Source organism: Leopardus geoffroyi, chromosome D1 (assembly GCF_018350155.1).
Source record: "Leopardus geoffroyi isolate Oge1 chromosome D1, O.geoffroyi_Oge1_pat1.0, whole genome shotgun sequence".
NCBI classification, from domain to species: Eukaryota; Metazoa; Chordata; class Mammalia; order Carnivora; family Felidae; genus Leopardus; species Leopardus geoffroyi.
Window position 1 is genome coordinate 10,692,003 of NC_059329.1, and position 19,581 is coordinate 10,711,583.

Consider the following 19,581-nt stretch of genomic DNA (forward strand, 5'->3'; position numbering starts at 1 on the left):
CTAGGGTGACAAGTTTGGGAACCACTGCCCTACAGGGTGAGGCTAAGCAGGACTGGAGCAGGCAGCTGTTGTGCATTTTCTCTGTTGATGAGGATATGAACAGTTGAGAGGTTTGGGGTCAAGGACGAAGGAGATACTCTCCTAAGTGACCCATCCTCACTCTTGCCTAGAGTCTGATTTCACTTCTATGAGTGACCTAAGCTCAGGCAGCCTTCCATCACCTCTGTCAGGATGTTGCTCAGACCCCCCAGGCTGACGCTCACCCAGTCAGTGCCTCAAGGAAAGTTTCCAGTGCCTGTGGCCTGATAGACCATTCATTGTGAGAAAAGGGAGGTCAAGCCCAGCTGAGTGGGCGGTACGAGCCTCTGCTGGCTCTCAACACAAAGAGAGTGTTGGTAACTGCACATTTCTGCAAAGTCCTGCTTGCACTTTTTCCTCATGGATGCTGTTCCCACTGACCAGTATCTTGGCACATGGCAGGAGATGGGGGCGGGCAAGAAGCAGCAGCAATGAGAGTCATTTCAAGCCCAAGGGAGCTCTGCAAATCTGTCTAACTCATTCCAAAGTTTGATGAGCAAACACAGTGAGCTATAATCCTTGTACTTTGAGGCTACATTTTGACTTGAGTTAATCTGTACTCAGCACCAGCTATGTGTGAGGCACTCTGTGCTACAGTAAACTGAGGCCGGGGAGGTATAAAGAGCCCCCTGCACTGTGGAAGATACAGTTTGAAGAGGCTGATGGGTTCATGACTAGCCTGCATATGTACACACACACTTAACTGCAAGCCCTGCACCCATTTTATGAAACATGGCGACATGGCCCGGTCACACTCTCTTGGACAGAGCTGACTGGATAAAGATTGAGCCCTGATCCAAACTGAGCCTATCAGAGGCTCTCCCTACAAATTAGTAAGGAGAGCTTGCTTTCTCTGTGTGGCTGGACAGGTGACTTGGGAACTGCAAGTGGCCATGTTTCCTGCTGGAGGACCAAGAAACAGAGAAAGATGAACTCACAGAATAACCAGGCATAACCATCTCCCATCTGACATCAGCACCCACCTGAAGCCCAGATACATCTGTGCCCTTGGGTTCTACAGAGATTTGTATAACCTGCCTTAAAATACTAATTTACCCTTTAAAAAGCTAAGCTGCCTTGAGTTTATTTCTGTTATTTGGAAATAATCATAATAAAAACTTACACTTATATATTATGTACTATGTGTTAAACACTGTTCTAAGTACTCTACATATAATAACTCACTTAATTTTCATAATGCCCTTCTGAGTTAGGTACTGGTATGATCTCCAGGTTTTGGATGAGGAAAGTGAGGCACAGAGAGACTGGGTTGCCTCAGATTATGCAGGCCAAATTACATAAAATGGATTCATAGTCCTGATTGATTTACAACCCTCCTATGCAAACTTCAAGAGACAAGACACTCGGGTCAAAGTTAATATCAATACGAGACACTGGACAAAGTGAATGGCTAGCCACAGTTTAGAAAGAGCACCAGCAGCCAGAGTGGGCCAGACAAGCTTCCTGGATGGGCAGACTCACATGGAAAGCCCTTCCCCATGGTAGAACAACTGGTCATCTGAGTGGAGCTGGAAGCGAACCTGGCAGGGGCAACAGCAGCGAAGAGCCTGTCCTGATTGGCCTGGCAACCATTAGCAGGTCCTGAGATGGATGCCACTGAGGATGTCAGGTGTGGTGGAGACCCAGAGGCTTAGAGCTGGGAGATGCTCTATGAGGTGGCATTCAGGGTTGTCCTTCTCTGCTGGAAGAGCCGATGGAGGCAGGCAGCCTGGTAGGAGGCTCTGTAGCCTCTCCAGTGAGAGGCCATGACGTGCCCGGACGTGGGGGCAGCAGGAATGGAACAGACCCCAATCCCTTGTTCAGTTTAATTTCCAGACATGCTCTGGTTTGCCTCAGAGCCTCCAAGACCATACTTTTGTTTCTTCCCTCTTTCTACCTAAAGCACCTGCAGTCCAAAGTAGGGTACTGTCTCCTTTGGTCAGCCAGTCATCTGGTCATGAGGATGGAACTGGAGCGTGGTACTGGACTGAGTTCCAGTTACAAAGGCAAGAGGGGGCAGGCCCCACTCCAGGCAAGCCAGCCTGCCTGCAGGTTCTGAACTACACCCGGATTGCATGGCCGTGTTCCCAGCCTGCTTCCAAAAAAATACTCAATCTGAGAAATACAGAAAGGAACAAAAACCCAGGATACTTCAAAACCCCTCTCTGTGCTGTTTGCATAATGTGAACCTTCACGTGCTCAAGAGGCAAAAGATAGGGGGGAAAGAAAAGATCCATGACTGAGCCTAAAGCATTAAAGTAAAAAATGGATTTCAATAAAACATGATATAAAAACAAGAAATAACTGTAAATGGAATTGAAAGCAAATGACATAAAACTTCAGCACAAGGCTGCTCATTGCAATTCTGGAAACTTTCCTTCTCACAGCTGCATAGCCATCAGTATTCAGGGTACTTTTTCTTTCCATCTCTGTGAATTTATCACGTAAAGTGACGTATGACGGCTCTCAGGTTCCACACAGCTTCTGCAGAGGCCTCTGAACTTCAGGGGACTGAGGGTGGACACATGTCCAGTCTTTCCCAGGGAGAGCAAAGCATTGAGGAAAGGACACTTCATGCCTCTCCTGTCCTCAACCTTCTGTTCCATCGATAAAAGGCCCCTCCTCCCCGAGGGGCCTCTTTCCCATATGCAAAACAGAAACAATGGTCCCAGCCCAGAGAAGACCCTTGAGGAGAGAGGGGAGCTGAGGGGATGTCCCAGGAGACATTAGCCCCACAGTCAGTGGGTCATGAGGACAGGCAGGGAGCGAGTCTTTAAGTGGAAGAGGACCCATAGGATCTCTGTAGATGCAATGTGGGCTTTCCCCAACCACGATGAACTATGCAAAGGAATACAAAAACTGGAAGCCATGGGACTTGACACGCTCCATAAATTTTCCTAGTATAATCTTCAAGTCCCAGTTGGACATGTTGATCATTATCTGGAGCACTCTGTCCTTGTAGGTCTCAGAAATCAGCCAGTTGGTGGTCTTCACTTGTGGCAATGAGAATTGAAGGAGGCTAGAATCAGATGACTCTTAAAATCTCTTCCCACCCCCAGAAACTGTGACCACAACTTGGAATTCATACTACATGTTGCCTCCTGAGCCCAATGATAGTAAGAAGATTCCTGTTTTGGGGGAGTCATACATGGATTACTTTCTATCATTCTCTTCCTAAATCCAGGAGGTGGGCGTTATCACCCCTATTTTACATAGCAGGGACAGGGGCTCAGATGGTTAGGTGAGGAGATATACTGGTCACAAGTGTGGACTAAGTTCATGAACCTGATTTCAAATCTCATTGCTGCTTCTAGGGGTAAGTGTTTTAGTGGGTGACTTGGCCCTTTGTAAGAAATAAGAAGACAGCACCATAGCCAGAGCCCTGGGCACATAATAAGCCCCTTGTGAATGGTAGCTGTCGGAACTGGTGGTTACGCTTGCAGTAAGAAACTTGCCCAGAATCATACAGTTACCAAGAGACAGAAGTGGAATTTGAGCTCAGTAGCTCAGTTTCCAAAATCTGTGCCCTTTCAATTGGGTGACATCCTTCTTCAGTGTGTATAGCCAGCCAGCAGTAAAAATAACCATTTGTTGGCCATCAACAAGTGCTAGCTATTGGGTGGACCCTCTACACAGATGATTCCATTCAGCCTTCTCAGCATGTGGGGTAGAGGCCATTCTCTCTGTTTTATGGCCCTAGGGACTGGGATAGAGCCTCCAGACTGCCCACCTTCAGCCTGTGAGTGGCAAAGCCAGAATTTGATCCTTGAATTTTCTGACCTCAAACTGTGTACCTCTGTACATCCTGGCTTCCTCTGCAGTCAATGCTCTAATATGTTCTGGAAATACTCAGAAGTGCAGTTATCAAGGATTTCCTCATGCACAGGCTGTTCCTGGATGGGGTGGAAGATGACTTGAGGGAGGGATTCTGGTGGCTTTGCCAGATTGGGATTGGCAGTTTTGTTTGAACATTCCCTATTTTAGAGGCCAGCTTTCTCCTTGGAGTCCCTCCATTGTCTCAGCCCCTCCATCGACTTGTCACTCCTCCTGCAGGGACAGTGGAGACCTGTTTGTCCTTCAGAGCCCAGTTTCTGTGCTTAGATCAGTGACTGATTTCTCCCATCTCCCACCTTCATCCATGCTCACCTGAGAATGAAGAGATAGATTATGAGTCTTAACAAGAGATATTGCTCAACAAGGAGCCCGGCGATAAGTGTTGGGTAGCGCAGGGGAGGAGAGAAGTGGGACCTGGCCCACAGGAGAGCATCTCTGCATGCGGTTTGATATGACAGTACAAATCCAACTTTCAGTCACTCCACATAGGGGACCTGCTTGTCCCTTTGAGGAGCCACCTCCATCAGTGATGCTTCTGCTTTGCTGAGAAGTGAGCCCTGCCCCCTCTGCTGATTTAGTGAAGACAGTGACATCCAGATGCTCAGCCCAGGAGGCCCAGAAGACCCCTGGGTTTGGACGAGGCTCAGCTCCTGCCAGTGCCACCGATGTGGGGGCTCAGTGCAGCCCGAGGGCTCGGAAATGAGAAATGCCTCCCTGGGTCAAAGGAAGTGCTTTTGACGTCTCAGCTTTCATCTCCCAGTGCTTCCCCAGCCAGAAGTGACAGGGAGGAATAAAACGCAATTTATTCACCAGCCCAGGAGGCTCATTTCCAAGCACAATAGCCATGCCAGGCAGCGGGCCTTCCCCAGAAGAGATGAAAGAGAAGAAAGGGAAACCAAAGAAGAAGGAAAAGCGTCTGAAGAGAATCAGGCCATTAGAAGAGGGCTCTACAGGATGACCTGCTGGGCCACAAAGGAAACCGAGGGCTCTGGTTGGTGCCTGAGGCACCTCTGCCCAGGCCTGTCTGGAATATGAAAATGGCATCATTGGGGAGAATGGATGTGTGTGACATTAGAAATAAGGCAACAGGTAAGAAATAAGGCCAGGGATAGGAATAAGGTCACTGATGAGGCATAAGGCCATGGGCACCGCCTGGAAAGAATCAGGGCAGGCCCAGGGCAAGCCCTCACCCTACCTGAAGCAGTGAGAGAGCTGGGGACACAGGGATATGGACAGTTTTCCAGAGAAGTCTTATGAGGCTGGGAGTCTCTTCTGGAGCCACTCTCCAGGTTACAGAGAGCAGTTACTTCCCCTCTCTGAGCCTCTGCTCCTTTGCAAAAAAGATCAAAGAGTACCTGCTTCATCCTATTGGTTAAGGAAATAACATGTGTAGGAAACACCAAAGTGGCCCCTGGCATTCAAAAGACATTCAAGACGTGTTTTAACTGTTCCCTCTTCCTAGAATACCCTATCTTATCTCGTTCTCATTCTCTGGGCAAACTTGGAATTCATCCTTCCAGTCTCTGTTTTGGCTTCTATGTGTAGCCTTCCCTAATTTTTATAGACACTCAGGCATGACTTCAGTCATGTTATCACCACGTCTAGTAGAGCATCTATCACACCAAATAGGTGAACACTAGCTACATTCATATCTTGGCCAAACACCGAATGCTAAAATCAATCATCATAAAATGACCTTCCAGAATTCAGGAATAAATCTGAAATATTATGCCAAATGATTATTATTACAATTGCTTAATTAAAAATGTTAGTGGTTAAATTTTCAGAAGTTTGGTGTTAGAGTTGAGAACAATCAGCCCTATGATCCTGTTACAGGCCCTGACCTCTGGTGGATGGATGCTCATTTCCAACAGAGATCAGTAGACCAGGATATTTGGGTTCTGCTTTGGGTTTTTTTCTTTCATATACATATTTTTTATTATGCCTTGACATAAGACAGTTTATCATGGACGTTGTTGCACATGATTTTTGAGGTTTTTCTCTTCACAGAATCCTGAGATTGACATATTACTCTTAATTCAACCTCTCAAATATGAAGAATTTGCAAATAGGAAAGACTCATGATCTAAATGGCATTTACAAACGAAGCAGTAAATACAGACCCTAATGGTTATTTTGTTTAGTGTTATGAATGCTAATACTCCAAACAATTCTGCAAAAGATAGGAATTATGATATCATCTAATCTCTGTCTTCAGCTTATATTACTATTTAAATTTTTACAAATATTTCTATGTTCAAAAAGGATAAAAAATTCTTCCCGAAGTTATTGAGCCAAGACACTTTCTAGTTCCTTTTCATTTAACCCTTTGAAGGCTCTGAATAATGTTTTTGCATATAAAAACGAACAACTTTCAAAATGATCATGAATTTTTATGCCATTTCAGTCTTTCGGTGATGAATATAGATTTAATTTTGAACTGATATTGATAGAATTTCAACCTATCAAACACAGATTTTTTTCCCACTTTGATCCTCATGTTTCATTACTTCTGTACCCATATTTCAAAGAGAATGTTTAAATAAAGACAAACCTTAGTAGAGTGTTCTATATTATTGATATCACAGTGGTGATTTTGTATCTTAGTAATCTATGGGATTAGTTACACAGAAGCCTAAGGATGTCAGAAATGAGTGGACATTGAACTCCCAGACTTCCAGAGGCCTCTCTCTGCCTGCATCAGACATGCAGAGCAGACTGTGGCCAGGGCCCAACCTTGTTGCCTCGGACTGCCCGACAGCATTGCAAGTGCCCCCCTGGCATTGTCTCTGTGGAGCGGGTATCCAGGGACACAGTGCTCTTCCATTCTCCTCATGTCCCCTGTCTCGGACCAAAGCTTCTTGCAAATGCTTGCATACGATCGTTGACCACTGCTCCTCCCCCGACCAGGCTGTACTGACATTTATGATGTCATTATTAATGTCAAAGGTCTTTATGCTCCCTAATTGCCTGCTTTTTACTCTGTGCTTCCTCCCCCACTTCCTGGAACATACCTTGAATGACAGGAGAACTCAATTTGTAACATCCTGCCTGTATGTTCTGGTTTCACTGCAGCAGAACCACCGCTATCTCGTACCCCTTTGGTTAGCCAGTCAGTATCACTGCTGTTGACAGGGACACGCAGTAACAGGCTGGGAGAACATCAAAACCAAGTACACCAGCATTTGTTTGGTGGAGGGTGTTTGCGGTGTACTGATCAGCCAAGACCCACAGAAAGTTCTTGAGAAGTTTTCATTGGTTGAGAGCCTATGAGAACTCTTTCAGAATATAAAAGATCTATATATTTAACAGCTGAGTATTGGAATGCTACTATATACACTCATACACACACGCACACACACACACACACACACACATCTCTAAGGGAGCATTAAACAAGCAATGCATGTCTGGTAATTATCTGTTTGCATATGTCTTTTGTCTCCAACAGACTGGAAACTTTGAGTTAAAGGGCCAAGCCTTTCTTTCTATGCCCAGCTTTTAAAGTAGAAGTGCTATATCACAGCAGCTTAATAAACATGAGATGAATGATTGAATGCACAAGTGAAGGAATTGTCAAAGGGAACCATAATTCCCCCTCTCCAGCCCCCTAGGCACCTGCTCTCAGTTCTTCCCTGGAGATCCAGCTGCCTGGTCAGTGGAACAGGAGAGCTAAAGACTGCAGGGACCCCAGGGTGGAAAGTGCAGGTAGGACAGAGGAGGAAAGGAATGGGATGCTGATCTTATCTCACCCAACTCAGAAGGGGGGGAATATGGCAGCAGCCTGTTGCTGGCTGTTTCTGACTCTATTTCAAGTAGCTCAGCCTCAGTCTAGGACTCCCCTCAGCCCCTACATCTCCTTGCCACTGGTTCATACTGAGCCCTGCGCTGGGCTGGGCTCTGAATCCCTGGGGACCGCACAAGGGGCAGGCACCACCATGAGCGCTGCAGGTGCGAGAGGCCAGGAGGTACAGTCTCCTCTCAGCTCATAGTGAGTGGACACAGAGGTGTGAACCATGCTCTCCTCCAACCTCAGCTTCTGCCAGCTCTCTGTTCTCCATCTCTCACCAGACTCTCCTGCACTCTTCTATATTTAACTCTCTAAGGCTCATTAACTACAAAATCCTGAACTTTACCACCAGACAAATTCAGAGGAGTTAGTTTTCGGCTATAGTTATTCTTCCTTTTGAGGATTAATTTCCTTTAACACTTGCCCTATTAATCACTTTAACAATGAAATTAAGATGATTATTTTAATAAGGTAATGGGTGATAAAGAGTGGGAGATACACATTTATTACACAGGAGGCCAGAAGGTCTTGATAAAAGTCAGCCTTGTCAATAATATATTAGGTGGGGATGTGCTTCAGGTGGATCAGGCTGAGGACTGCTCTGTCTCCCTGTTTACAGACACCTGTTTCTGTCAGTGTTGCCGCGTTTTTGCCTTCAGGCCCCATAAAGTGGCATGCCAGTCACCGAGAGTGACGGGCTGTTATTTTTCCTCTGGAATTCCGGCGGCAGCTCTAGAGGCCACTGCTCAGGGATACCAGCTCCAGGCCTTTGCCTCTGGAAAATAGCCTTCCTTCCCCACTGCTTTCATTGTCTTCTCTTCAATCCTTTCTTCCATTTCTCCAGCATCCACCTTCCCTGTCTTCCTGCACCTTTCCCTTCCGCTGTCCTCACCCCCATTTAGCCAGAGAGGACCACAGTATGAGTTTGTCTGTCATTGCGTAACTCACCCTGTTTTGTTTTTAATCAATGTCAAGATGCTTCTTTAAAGTCTCTGACATCTCCCGCTCATCCTTGCTTATTCTCTTCCTACCGACAAGGGAGATATTGTTCCCATGGAGTCATGGGGTCACTAGGCGCAGGGGGCAAGAGGCATGCTGGGTCATGGCTGGTAGAGCTGGCACAGAACCCAGGGATCCTGGCCTCCATCGCCTCTTGCTTCAGTCATGAGTGACAGAAGCTAGGAGCATCTCTCACTTCCTTGCCTCACCCCGCCCTCCAATAGTCAGCCCTCTCATTGGCTGGGATTCATGCAAAAATTCTTGGGAAGAGGAGAGACCCATACCTTTGGTTTAAAAAGCAGAAGGTGGGTGTTGCACCTGGGTGGCTCAGTCGGTTAAGCGTCTGGCTCTTGATTTCGGCTCAGGTCATGATCTCATGGTTTGTGAGTTTGAACCCCACGTCGAGCTCTGCACTGACAGTGTGGAACCTGCTTGGAATTCTCTCTCCCTCTCTGTCTGCCCCTACCCCACTTGCACATGTACTCTCTCACTCTCTCAAAAACTTCAAAACAAAACAAAACAGAAGCAGATCCAACCATTCCACTCCTGGGCTTGCCCTCAAAAGAATTGAAAGCAGGGAACCAAACAGATATTTGCACACCCTTGTTGATGGCTGTGCTGTTCACAACTGCCAAAAGGTGGGAACCACACAAGTGTCCATCAGCATGGATAAACAAAGTGTGGTATATGCATTCAATGGAGCATTATTCAGTCATAAAAAGGAATGAAATTGTGATACATGCTATAACATGGGTAAGCCTTGAAGACATTATGCAAAATGAAGTAATTCAGACCCAAAAAGACCAATGAATTGGCAAATTCATAAAGACAGAATGTAGAATAGAGATTACTAGTGCTGGAAAGAGGGGAGAATGGGAATTACAGCATCATGACTGCAGAGTTTCTATTTGGGATGATGAAAAAGTTGTGGAAATGGATGGTTGCAATGGTTGCACAGCATTATGAATGGACTCAATGCCACTGAATTAAATGTACATTTAAAAATTGTTAAAAGTAAAGTTTTATGTTGTTTATTTTGCTGCAATTACAAAGTGGAAGAAAAAGCAGAAAAGGAAAGGAAATTAAAACTTGTTTTAAAAAGTAGTTTCTTTTTGATTATGGAGTATACACATATTCAGGAAAGTATATAAAAGAGATGCTTGCATCTTGATGATTTATCACAAAGCAAACTTTACTGTAACAATTTGCAGGTCAAGATATAGAAGGTCCCCAGCCCCCTAGAATCCCTGAATCCTACCCCCCTCAGTAACTTCTCCCTCTAACCCCCACTTCCAAAAAATAACCAGTATCTTGCCTTTTGTGGTAATCATTCCTTTGTTTTGTTTTAGGGTTTTATGGTCTACACATCCAACTGTAAGTATTATAGTTTATTTTTGCTTATTTTTAACCTTATAGGAACAAAATCTCGTGTGGTTTTGTGTTGTAGTGTCTTATACAGTCAACATTTATTCGAGATTGAGACATGCATTTGTGTAAATCTGTAGTTTATTTTCATTGCTCTACAATATTCCATTGTGTAGATATTATGTTATATATATCTATATATCTATATAGATATATAGATATATATAGATATATATATCTGTGTTACTGTTGATGGGTATGTGGTTGGTGTCCACATCCGGGATATTGTGCCCTGGAACATGACTGCTCCTAAATGAGAAAGAGCTTGTAACTAGGTGGGGAGTTAGTAGGACATGGGCTTTTTGAATTTAGGAGAGGATGCCAAACTGTCTCCCAAAGTGGTTTTGGCAATTTACATGTCCACCAGTAATGAATGAGAGAATTATTTTTAGGGTGTTTGCTTATGGCCCAGGAACTATGGGGGGAAATAAAGGAAAATACCCATAAAGGGAATCAATATAAGGTAGATACTGTCAGTATTGGGCTTACCCAGATGCCCAGGGATCCTTCCTACCATTTACACGCATTCCTCCCCCTGCTTCTGTGACTTTCTGCTTTATTTTTGCCATCCCTGACTCTCCCTGAGGCAGGCCTTGTGGCTGCATACCCATAGTTGTGGACAGCTGGCAGTGCGTGGCAGGTTAGTAGCCCCCACACACTACCTCCTGCCCTTTAGTCTTTGGCTGGGGGTACTTATACTCAGCTTTCTTATCTCTGGTCCTGACAAACTTTGAGGCATCATTTACACCCAGAGATGCTCTCTAGGGCCAGGCTAAAGTCACTGTCCAGGGACTCTGCCTGAATTCACACACTTGGTGGCTTTTCTGTCTTCCTTGTCCTGCTTCCCTCACCTCACTTTCTCCTGAGAGGCTTTCCTTAATAAATCACTTGAAAAATAACCCGTCTCAGGATCTGCTACTGAGGAACCCAGCCTAAGAAATGCACCCAGACTTATGAAAACCCAAGTGTGTTGTCTCTGACAAAATTTCCCTTCAGTGAGTCTCTCTTTCCTCCCGTCTATTACAAAAAAGTTCAGTTACTAATTCCAAAGATTCAAAATTCCATTGTGGTATAAGATTAGGATAGTGGTGTCACCCCAGCCCAAATATGACCACTGAGGGAGAGTAAGTCCAACCAAGATTGCAGCTTCTCAGAAAGGCCTCTCAAGCCCCCTCCCCTCCATCCCTGCGTACTCATGGAGGCCCCCAGACCTGGGTGTGTACAGGAGCACTTGCACGTGGACTGGGGGATGAGAGGTGTGAAGCAGATCAGTATTGTAAGGAAACGATGGAAGCACACTCAGGGAAGCTGACGGGAGAAGAGTGAGAGTTTAACATGCTAGTGTGTGTGGCAGATGTGAGCTTTTACGCCATAAAGCCAGTCTGTGATGCTGGCTCCAGCTGTTGTGAGGACAATGAGCACTTTCTGGATCCTTTTCCATGGCCTGAATGCCATTTGCATAGCAACTATGCAAATTCTGTGGAGAAAGCTCTTTCACACAGCCAGCGTCTCATCCTCACAAAACTTCCAAGGTGGTGTGTCTGTGCCTTTCATCCTCATGAGAAAACTAAAATCGGAAAGGTTAAGAGACTTATCCAAGGTCGCAAAGCCAGTACATGGAAGAATTGAGTCTGAGATTTAAGCCTCATGATTTTAGGTCCCAGAGAAAAAGAGAAGAGGTGGGAAGAGGTACTCAGGAGAGCAAAAGTTAACATTTATTTAGAGTTTACTATATGATGGACCCTGTGCCTGTATGACCCCACTGAGGCCCCATAAGATGGGTGCTGTTATCATATCTGCTTTAGAAACACTGGGTGTAGAAAGGCTTAGTCATTTGTACCCCAATGTTTATAGCAGCACTCTCAACAATAGCCAAATTACGGAAAGAGCCTAAATGTCCATCAACTAATGAATGGATAAAGAAATTGTGGTTTATATACACAATGGAATACTACGTGGCAATGAGAAAGAATGAAATATGGCCTTTTCTGGCAACGTAGATGGAACTGGAGAGTGTGATGCTAAGTGAAATAAGCCATACAGAGAAAGACAGATACCATATGGTTTCACTCTTATGTGGATCCTGAGAAACTTAACAGAAACCCATGGGGGAGGGGAAGGGAAAAAAAAAAAAAAAAAGAGGTTAGAGTGGGAGAGAGCCAAAGCATAAGAGACTGTTAAAAACTGAGAACAAACTGAGGGTTGATGGGGGGTGGGAGGGTGGGTGATGGGTATTGAGGAGGGCACCTTTTGGGATGAGCACTGGGTGTTGTATGGAAACCAATTTGACAATAAATTTCATATATTGAAAAAAAAAAAAAAAAAAAAAAAGAAAGGCTTAGTCATTTGACTACAGCCACCTGGCTGGCCAGTAGATGAGGAGGGATTCAAACTGAGCTAAATAAGCATGCCCACTGTGAACTAGGACCAGAGAAATTTACAAGACTTGTCTGGGGCCCAGAACACAAGATTTGGGAGAGTCCAGGGTTTGGGGCAAAACCAAATGGATACCATGGAGTAAATTTCACTGGCTTTGCAGACAGCAATTTCAACCCAAAGCCAAAACTGTTTACGTCAGACTCAGAAAATACGTCTTCCCCTCTCCCGACACACACACAAGTGTGGTGTCCTGGGAAACTGAGAGAAATACCCACCCGTCTTGAGCCAGAAAAACGTGTACTAGGGGGTGAGTGAGGAGTGGATGTGGCCTCCACTGGGAGTAGAGGAGGGTATAAAAGTTCCCTTTGTCCATTGGGCCTTCTCTGGTGCCACTCTGATGAGAGGATTGGAGCAGAGGCTCCCTACTTGGCCTTTGGGGTTGGGGGGTGGGACCACAGTTTCTCCTCTGGTGTTTGGCCAGAGTGGAGTAGTTATTTTCTAAAAGTTTTCTGTCTTGCTAGACTGTTCTTTTCCTGGTCCTTTGGACGAGGGAGCAGGTCTTTATTGGGGGTATTTTGCCAGTACTCATTGGCATTTCCAGCTTGCTCATGTCTTCAGACCCAAGCCTAGAATGGATGAGGCAAAGGAAGGCCTAGACAACTGGCACCTGTGTTGTTCCTCAGGTCCCAAGGGCCCTGTGTAGTCTGCCTTCTTCTCTCTGCCTTTCAGAGCCTTCTTAGGTTTGTTTTATATACATTGTGCAATTTTTGGTTGTCTTTGATGGACAGAATAGGGAAAAATATGTGTACTCCATCTTCCCAGAAGCAGAAGGCACTACTGTCTTTTAAGGCCACTGGTACTTATACCCACTTACAGAGCTAACCCATGCATAAGCCCCGCTCTGGCTTTTTCCTCCTCCTTAGTTGGTCTCATGAGATTCCTCCATAGGGCCACAGGCATGAGATGAAGAAGGAGCTCTGGTGTAAGTAGAGGGTGCCATGGGGGTTTGGGCCACTATTTAGGTGTCTTCCTCATGTCCCCGGCCCTGCTTGCCCCCAGTCCTGGATGAACCAGTTCTGTCTTACAGTGGATTGTTGCTGGGCCTGCCTGACCTGATGATAGACAAGCTCACAAAGGTGAGTTCCAGCCACCTCACCCCCTGATGTATCTCATGGTTGGGCATTCCATTTCTAAAGACCTCATACTACACACCAGGAGGTATTTTTTCTAAAGGCATGTGCTGCAGAGGGCAGGGTCTTGCTTCAGAAGCACAGGGGCCTGAATTTTGATTCTCCCACTGAGACTTCCAGGAACCCCATGTGGCATCTTTCCCTATGCTGATGCCTCCTGCAAGTTTGCCTGACTGTGTGGTCTAAATGGTTAGGCTGCTTGCCCTGCAGCCCAGACCTGTGCCAGAGCCCTTTTCCTGCTATAGGCCTCATTTGAAGCTGGCAGCCTTTTTTGTCACCTGGTATATGGGCCAGAGCAGTGCCCCTAGGTTTGGAATATGCTGCTTCCAGAACCCAAAGATGCTCACCAGGTGTTTTGCTTCCATTATTACCACAGAGTTTTAAGATTCGATCATTTGCCTTTTACTTTGAAGGAGTTATCCATGCACTGCGCGCCTAAAATTTTATGGATTTGGCAGGTCTTCCCAGGGTTTATTGCTCACTCTCCAGGGTCCGTGTGCTGTGCCAAGACCTCCAGGGATTCTTTGGGAAGGGCATGACCTTAGCCAAAACAGTTCTGTGCTGCTGAGCAGACCCTAAAGTTGCTGACAGCACGGGGGTGATTGCTGGCCATGCCTGCCATACATGGGCCCTAGGTTTGCCTTACGGGGGATTGCAGGTGGCCGAGTGCTGTGTCTATCAACCATGTGTGAGTCACTGGTCCTCAGGACAATAATCTCTCACTATGGCATGTTTCCATTTAACTGGTGAGAAAATGGAGGCTTTCGAAGTTAATAAGCAGTAGAGTCAGGCACTGTAGAAACCACCCAGGACAATCTGTCTCCCATACGTGTTGGCTAAATCGTGGCTCATTATTATTATCATTTGCTAAATAATTAGATGGCATGATACTCAAATGTGACTGGCTATTCCAGCAGGAAGTCCTGGCTTTGCTCTTAGACAAGGCACTGTAGAATAAAACTGGATCATGGGTAATGGGGAGGTGCTAGCCTGGGGCTGGGAGGCTTGCTGGTACCAGTTGCAGAGCGCTGAGTTCCGCTGGCTCAGGGGTCCCATACCCCAAAGCGAAAGCATGGCCTGTGTCCTTCACTCAGTTCTTGATGTTCATTATCTTTCGAAGGATGAGTTAAGGATCTCTTAGCTCTGGCAGGTGGCAGCCCCTACTTTTAACCCCGGGACCTACATGGGCTCCTCACCTGGCCTGGTGCTCTGCCAGGGCCCTTTCTGAAAGTGAGTCTTCTCTGGATGAGGGAAGGTCCCGGTGCACACTCACTCTGCCTTTACGAGTGCCAGGCAGGGATCCAGCACCCAGCAAACCTCCAGACAGGGTGTGTTTGTCTCCAGTGGTGGGAGCCCAGCCATCTCTCCGCTCCTCCCACACACCCACTCCTACTTCCCCTGGCCCTGTGCCCATTCTTGCCCACTCCTCCTCTGTCTCGCACCCAGCGGCAATTCAGAGGCACAGGCTTTTTTTTCTTTTTTTTCTTTTTTTTTTTTTTTTCATGAAGGAAACAGCCCCCTCCGTCTGCCGCCTCCCGGGTCGATAAGAGAGGGGACGCTCAGCCAGGCCTGGAGTCAGCCAAGGAGATGAGATGTGTCTCTCTGTAACAGCCGTTATGACGTAACTAGGCTAAGCCTGCCCGGACCTCCTCCCCATCAGGAGGGGCGATAGGCGGACGGCTCATCTAGCAAGGACCGCCTTGCTGTCTGGGCCCTGACCTGGCATCCAAGCTGATTTCATTAGCAACAACAACTGCTTATATTTATTGAGAGCTTACTGTTGGTCAGGTATTAAGCAAAGCAGTTTATCAGCGCTGCTTCACATAATCTTCATAACAGTTCAGTGATGTATATACTACCATAGTGTCCATTTTATAGATATAGTCAAATTAATAATGTCAGAGACTTAGTGCACGATTCTAAACTATCGCTATATCCCCACAACAACCCTATGAGGTTGATACTGTAGTAATTTCCAATTCATGGATGAGGGGACTTGGGCATAAAGTTAGTAACTTGCCCAAGGCCACATGGCAAGTATCTGGTCTGGAGTTCACCCTCTTTACCACCATGCCGTATTACTCCTCGCTTGTACCCAGTAGCTGAAATTCCTGGTAACTTGTCCAAGTCCGCACCCACCCACTGTCCAAGGGTCAGTGTTTGAACCCTGCTTAGTCTGACTCCACAGCCATTGCTATTACCAGCACACACATTACTACCTCTCCTTTGGATGAGAAATGCGAACTCACAGCCTAGAAATCAAGCCAAGCAGGCCTGAGAAGAAACATGTTACCGTTGGGTCTATCCCAGCACCTGCTGCCCTCCTCACCCCAGGCCCAGTGTGGAGAATGGAACCAAGCAGCCACACAAGCCAACCCAAGTTCACAAGTGCAGCGTTGAAAGGAAATGCCACCACAAGCAGAGGACATTGGAATTAGCATCTAAAATCCCTCCCACGGCCGAGAAACCAACAGTCTGGAATCTTGTGGGAAGGAAGACTGAATTCTCATCCAGGCTCTAATAGGATTGGATAGTACACCTCTGCTGTTTGCCTCAGCCCTGCTTTATTGGTGCTGTTATCTGCACTCTCAGCAGACAGCACGCTTTTGAAGGCATGTCTGGTTCTGTTCACAGGCACCAAGATAAAGACAGTCTCCCTGCCCTCAGTGGCTGGATGTCACTGTCAGGAACTCTCGAATATAACTCCGGTTACTAAAATAAATGATTAGGGAGCTTTCTCTCTCCTACTCTGAGCGCTCCATTAAGCAAATGAAATAGAAGCATTCAGATACACTCCCTTTTTCTTTTCCCTCCTGTGATTAACTGCATAATAAAAATGATATTACGTGAGCATAAATCTCAAAGAAGCCCATCTAAGTGACAAGCCATGCCAAGGACAACAGCAGACCAAGGTCATATATTTTAGGTGACCTCAGTGTCCTGTCCAATCCGTCCCCTCTTTCTGTTCAGAGCTCCTGTGGGTCTTCTCAGCCACCTCTTCCCCATCCTACTCTATATTCTCAATCTCCATTCGAGGCATTGATGGCTCATGTCTCAGGAAGAGCCACCTTACCTTCAGACACTGATCTCTTACTGGTTCCCAAGCCAGGCACTGGTTGTCACCCTGCAGGACATTTTAACAAGGCTCTTCCTGAGACAGCCTTTGTTTAGAAATTACCTTGCGCTCTGATGGTGGAGGAAACAAGGCTCAATTTGCCAGGATACCTGGGTATCAGATGTTTTCTTGCCTGCTTTGGGTCTTCTGACTCCTCCACGCTCTGACTACCGCCAGGCCCTCAGCTCTTGTTAGGGGTTCTCATCGCTTGGTTCTAGCCCCTGGCTTTGGCACATTCTTTCATTCTGGTCTTGCCATCCTGGGTCCTGGCTTCCTGCTTGCTGGGGTCAGTCTCTTATCCTAACCATACCTGGCATGAGGAAAGTGTGTTGAGAGGCACTGTGAGCTCCCAGCTCCCAGAATCCTTGGAGCAAAATGCTTCCAACAATAACTCCCTCTTTCTGTAAACATAAACCTCAGGCCCACTGCAGAGAATCCTCCCTACACTTTCTTCTTAGTTACTGGAGAAGAAGATGCACGCAGAAACACTTAAACACTTCAACTTACCCACACAAACTTACATACATGATCATATATACACACACATTCATGCACACCCAGAATTACATATATGGATTCACACATGAAAACACATATGTAAACGTAACTACATTTGTAAATCCACAAAGATTGATGCAAAATACACATACACACACTTTCATACATACATACACATTAGTAATCAAAACCAAATGAGGACTTGCATCCGATCTTATTTATATGTGTAATTTCTGTGTCTAGCACAGAACCAGGAATAAAGTGAGTGTTCAATGAATCTGTTTTTAGCAAATGAAAAAGAGACACATAGCTGACCTCCTGTGTAATCACGTGAGTAGCTAGAGAAACTCACCCAGTTCTCCAGAGCCTGAGGCAGAATCCCTGGGACCAGGAAATCAAGCTGCTGCCCCACAGAGAACACGAAACTCCAGGTGGGATGGCAGGAAAGTGTCCTGACTGGCTTTTTCCCTGACCCTGTTGAGGTCCTGGTCTGGGTGGAGCCCAGTGTTCCTCCACACCTTGGCTGGCAGAGGAGTGTCTGCCCATGAAGGCCCCGCCACTGCTGGCATCCCTGCTCCTTCACCCTCTGCAGCACCCATCCCCAAATGCTCATACTGCAGGGAGTCCTGTTCTGATATTTGCCCAGAGCATTTCCTGTTTTTCTTTATTTCTCCAACTCTGTGACAGATTTCTCTGGAGCCATGTCATGCTCACCAGGCTACCCTCCGCCTCCCCGCAATATGTCGCCTGCACGGAGCTGGGGGGGCTTCCTCCCCACCAAGACATGCTGCCTCCCAGCCTCGCTAGTCACCAGGCTGTGAGTCACCAGAGAGAGAAGGAACCTCCACTGCCTCCTCCCTCTCCTCACACTTGAGCACACGCCTCCTCACTCTCCCATCATCGTGCCCTCCGCTCACTCTGGAGGTACACGGCCAACTGATGTCGGTCATGTGTCAGCTTAGGCAGGGTGGCTCATGCCACCTCGTTTAACCTCACAGAAGACCTCTGTGACAAGAATTTTAGTCCCCATTTTACAGATGCCAAAACCAGGCTTTGGAAAACCCAAGTTCATGTGGCTAATAAGAGGCAACATTCTAACATACATCTGTCTGGCTCCTTGCATTCTGTCAGGCTGAACCATGGTTTCTCCTAGGGAGTGGTGTTTGGATCTGCCTAAATTATTAGCCATGAAACACACGCACTAATTCAGCATGAGGCCAAGTTGAGCCTCAGTTTCTTCATTAGGGAGGCTGGGCTCTTAGGTTCCTGACTGCCCTCCCAGGCCTGTCATAAGCAGGGCCGGCTTATTCATTTGTGCGGTTTGTAGCCTGCACAAAGGGGCCCAGGCAGTGGGTGAGGAACTCCAGTCCAGACTGCTTTGGCCAGACTCTGCATTGGCCCCGAGGGGGTGTCTCATTCTAAGGCACACAGAAGGTCAGTAGAGGCTGGGATGTTCCAGTTTTTAGAAACAAGGAGAGTTAAGATGCCTTGAAAAGCTTGCAGGGAGAAAAGTCTGACTGCATGCGGTCAAAGCTGCCTGAGGCTCCAAGCAGCCAGCAGAGGCCCCAGTGTTTCTAGTTGGGCTCCTGCTCCTAGCCAGGTGCACCTGATCTGAATGCAAGAAACTGCAGGAAAAACAGCAGTCATCAGGGGCTGGCTCATTGCTGTGTTGCATATCGAATGACGGACTTAGGGATGGGGACAAGGAAGGAAGGTGTTGGCTAACATGTTATTTGGAAGACTGCATTTCAATAATTGGTTTTTTTTAATGTTTATTTATTTATTTTGAGAGAGAGAGTGAGAGAAGGAGGGAGGAAGGGATGGGAAGGGGCAGAGAGAGAGAGGAAGAGAAATAATCCTATGCAGGCTCCACACTCAGCACAAAGCCCCAACACAGGGCTTGATCTCATGACCATGAGATTATGACCTGAGCTGAAATCAAGAGTCAGACACTTAACTGACTGAGCTACCCAGGTACCCCTCAATAATTGTTTTAATAAGCCATTTATTATTAAGAATCTGACCTGCCAGGTAGGGGGGTCAGAAGTGTGATGTTCAGCCATAAATACCTTTCTGGGCCAACCCAGGGAGCAGAACTGTGGTGGAAGTGACAGATAGGCAGCAGTCTGAAGTGAACTCGGTTTTCTGGGTACAGTGGACTCACCTGCGTCTTTCTTCAGTTTCATCATCATATCCATCACCACTCACTCCCTATGGTCCAGCCATGTTGGCTTTTCAGGTCCTCTGTCTCCCCTTCCACCTACTCTGGCTGA

At 46.6% G+C, this 19,581-nt stretch overlaps 1 long non-coding RNA gene across 1 annotated transcript in view; it reads right to left on the reverse strand.

Moving 5' to 3' along the window:
• Nucleotides 1-18,026, reverse strand: part of LOC123600667 — a 42,334-nt gene extending 24,308 nt beyond the window's left edge. Inside the window, exon 1 of the long non-coding RNA XR_006713730.1 lies at nt 17,661-18,026. This is a non-coding gene — a long non-coding RNA (uncharacterized LOC123600667). The remainder of the gene's footprint in view (nt 1-17,660) is intronic.
• Between the last annotated feature and the right edge of the window lie 1,555 nt (nt 18,027-19,581).